At 37.4% G+C, this 4038-nt stretch overlaps 1 long non-coding RNA gene across 3 annotated transcripts; it reads right to left on the bottom strand.

Annotated features, from left to right (window-relative positions):
- Positions 1–1092: 1092 nt before the first annotated feature.
- LOC112166749 lies at positions 1093–3347 on the bottom strand. 3 transcript variants are annotated; one of them, XR_005800025.1, is made up of 5 exons: positions 2834–3347; positions 2043–2299; positions 1520–1937; positions 1373–1420; positions 1093–1254 (listed from the first exon to the last, which is right to left on the bottom strand). It is a non-coding gene; the product is annotated as an uncharacterized LOC112166749 (long non-coding RNA). The 3 variants fall into 3 exon arrangements; XR_005800024.1 differs by having other exon boundaries at positions 2043–2272; positions 2834–3345; XR_002923395.2 differs by lacking the exon at positions 2834–3347 and having other exon boundaries at positions 1094–1254; positions 2043–2745.
- Positions 3348–4038: the final 691 nt, after the last annotated feature.

The raw sequence follows: 4038 nt of genomic DNA, 5'->3' as shown, positions 1-4038 counted from the left end.
TAGCAACCCAGCCAAGCTAAAGTCACACTTTAGCAAGATCTCAATACTTCTCGGTGATTTCGCTCTGCTCAATCTGCAATATTGAGTATCGACTTGTGAACAAGAAGAAACTTCAGCAAAGTCCTCACCACGAGGCACAAAGAATCCCGCGACGAGGTTGGTGCTCTCCTTGTCTACAATCGCTCGACAGAAATCAGGTCAAGGGACACCCCCGACGACCGCACCCGAACGGTGCTGGCACGCCCGCGCAGAAAAGAGACTGTTGACCAGCTGCAACAAAAAAGGAGCCAAACACTATGTGGGAAGATAGACCGCGAAATGATGATAATGAAAGTCCAGAGAATAACAATGATACTCAAGACAATAAGAATGAGAATAATGAGGAACATATGGATGACGGGGAACAAGAATGTTATAATGATAATGAGGTTGGAATGGATGAGTATGCAGCTTTCTAATGTACATTTTTAATTGCCTTTACATTTTTCATAATGTATTCCTTTGGTTGTCTTTACGTTTTTCCTAATCTATTTTGACATACATAATTTATTTTTATGGAACTTTTTTTTTTCAAGTCATAATAATTATTGTATTATGTTTGTCTAAAAAATTATAGTATTCTATTATGTTCTTTATTCAATTATTGTTATAAGGACAATCCATGCACTTATGAAATCCAAACAAATTCACTACTAGAAATATGGCCTATGGCCACAGCCATGATTTCATGGCCATTGATGGTATTAGGGACAGATTCTTGTGCCTATTGATCTTTAGCCACAGATTACCTGTCCGAGACGATTTGTACTGACTCCATTTTGAGATTTTCCAATTTGGGCACCACAAAAGCTGTCCGTGGCAGCTTGGATACAATTGCCCTTCACAATTTCATGCGCTTCTTCCTTTCCACTCCGACAATGAACAGTATCAGTTGTTTTTTAATGTTTTCTAAGATTCTGATCTGTGGCCATCTGATACCAATACCACTGATGTGAATTCAAGAAATCTTTTCTGGTTTCTCATCCATGGGCCCACATACAACTCTTGTATCAGGAATGAATATACTATTATATTATACCACACCCAAAATGTTACGTACAAGCTACCAAATACAATACTAGTCTCAACACCTACCCTATACTTAAATGAAAATTTACAAAGTCAATTACTAGACATTGAATACTCCCAATGATGCTGAACAATCCTCCATTGACTGCTGTAACTTCTCCCTTGCATCAAATTGTTCACATAACCCTGCAAAAACAATTTCTCTGTATTAGAAGAATAACATGTTTAGAAACAATCACAAGTTCCCTATATTGAGGGGTCAACAATAGAAGAAAATGCAGAAATAACATATCCAAGTACTTACATGTATTACCAGCACAGGATATTTCACCAGAGGGAATTTATCAATGTTCTGCACATTAAATAAAAATCATGTTAGGGACACATACACAGGCTTCAATATTATCTAGATAAAGTAATTTGATAATACTCATCAGCTAAAGGACATCACCATGTGGATATCAAACCAACAACTGCACTTCACAGAATACATAGAGGATAATCGAGCTGGTGACCGAGTCACTTTACCTGAAATATCAAATATTTATAACGTAAGCATTAAATCAGACAAGAATTTGACTCTAAAGCTAGATACTGAACCATTAGAATGATGGTTCCCAACAAGTTTTTTTCAGAGTCTATAGTGACAAAACCATTGTGTATCCAGTAGCTTATATAACTTTGTTTACAAGCAGCACAACTCTGAGCAATTTCATTCTCGTGTGGGGGAAACAGAAGGTCCATCCCTCCACCATGTATGTCAAAAGAGTAACCCAGATAAGTAGTACTCATGGCACTGCACTCGATATGCCAACCAGGTCTTCCAGTGCCCATGGACTGTCCCAGAAGGGTTCACCTTCCTTTGCAGACTGTAACATTAAAAGATTTCATTAAACTTCTGCAGTTGAACTAATAAACAAAAATAAGAGAGCATAACCAATAGCTACCATCAGTTCTTGAGTTCAAGACACTACCTTCCATAAAGCAAAATCAGCAGGATTTTTCTTCCTTGAATCAACAGTGACTCGCTCACCAGCTCGATTATCTTCTAATAACAGACTATGCAGCCCAATTGCTCTTAGTCGAGGCAAACGGGCAGCAAAATCAATAGTATGGCTACTTCCGACAGATTGACCATAGAGGATTATGTCCTCCTGCTTGGTCCCATATCTCTCTTTGAGACACTTATATGCAGCTTCACTATCTGCATAAGTAGAGTACGTTCACTTGGCTATAGAAAGGCATACAAACTAGCGTCACAGAGATGTCTATGGAGCACTGTATATATGAACCAAATCCAAAATCGACTGGAAAGCAGAAATTAATTTTCTAACACATCATCAGATACCTGATTTTGTATGCTTATCTCAATCCATGACGCAAAACCAAGATACCCACTTTCAAAGCCATATAATCAAATGGCCCAGGAGAGAAAATTAGCGCAGGAAGAAGTTTTATGCTTAATTGATATATTTGATTATAAAAACGTTGGTATAAATAAATTCAAGTCAGACCTATCAGATACAATTGTAATCAAACTAAACAACTATAAGGGTCAAAGATAAGACTCTGAAGAGACCAGATCACCTAGCTCGATCTTCAATCTTCATATCCTATTAGATGACGTGAATCTAATTGTATCCGGTGCTAGAATAGAAGCCACAGAGAAGAACACTAGCAAATCCTTATCTAAATCCATATCAATAAAGAGAAAATATCCAGATCTGAATCCTTGAACAGAGGAGAGATCTGACTAGTTACAAACCTTAAGAAAATGAACAGGTTCATGACACGGGGACAGACACCGATGTTGGCTTCTGGCTAGGAAGTGTCCGGAGAGCAGCGATCACCGACCGACAGATCTAACGACAATCAATATGGCTGGGTAGCTGTGAGAAACTACAATCAACGAATTAATTGTCGAGATTTTGGTCATCTTCCTCCGATGCATCATTTGGTGGGTGAGTTGTCACTCGCCGTTGGACGGAGGCTGAAGATCACAGTCAGAGTGCGAGGGAGGAAACATAAACAAAGGCGACTGAAACCTTTATATAATACGAAACCACTCGGAGAAACCAGTGGGCGACGGATAGATTAATTTATTCTTTAATAATAAAAAACTCACAAACAAATGAATTTTCAATTCAATTAATGTGGGATCTGCGCGTGAGAAGTTAACAATCTGCGACGGAATCTGAAATTTTGTGTGCTTCTCTTCTTCCCAAGCCCTTTAAGGCAACGGACGAAATCTTATTGAGCGGCCAAACTTTAATTTTAGTCACCAACAGCATATCTGCCACTAAACAATACCAACCGTCCCTATTGAACTAATAAAAGCCACAGATACTTGGTCGTACCCAATGCTGCTGTGGCTAAAGGCCATATTTCTAGTAGTGATTTAAACAAATCTTGCTAATACAATACATTAAAATCTGTTTAAATCTGTATGGAATTAAAACAATCCGCGAATTCTGTAGAATCCACGAAAATCCACGGATTATAAAAAATCAATCAGAATCATTTAGAATCTGGATTGAATACACCCCCCTTAATTTGAATAAAGTTGTCAAGTTTCCCTTTGCATTTTAAAGCTAAGGAAATTTCCAACTTTATTCAATTAGTCTTCATACCATGATTGCGGGCATCTTTGATAGATACCGAAACAAATTAAAGTTTATGAATGAAGTTGAGCCACGTCTTTTATACTTGGCAAAATAGCCAAATTATCCCTTGACTTTTTCCATGGCTGCCGATTTACCCTCTAACATTTCAATTTTGATTATCTACACCATTACTATTCTAATCGTTGCCAATTTACACCCTATCGTTATTTTTTGGACTTTTCATCCAATTTTCCTTTAACTTGGTTAGCACATAAGGAGCTTTTTCCTCTTTTCAACTATCACAAAAAAAAAAAAAAAAAACCAACACATCGTTAAAGAAATTTAAAAAAAAAAAAAATTACAATAC

The sequence above is a fragment of the Rosa chinensis genome, chromosome 5, assembly GCF_002994745.2.
Source record: "Rosa chinensis cultivar Old Blush chromosome 5, RchiOBHm-V2, whole genome shotgun sequence".
Classification (NCBI taxonomy): domain Eukaryota; kingdom Viridiplantae; phylum Streptophyta; class Magnoliopsida; order Rosales; family Rosaceae; genus Rosa; species Rosa chinensis.
Note: the sequence above shows the minus strand (reverse complement) of the source record. Positions and strands in the feature narration are given on the sequence as shown.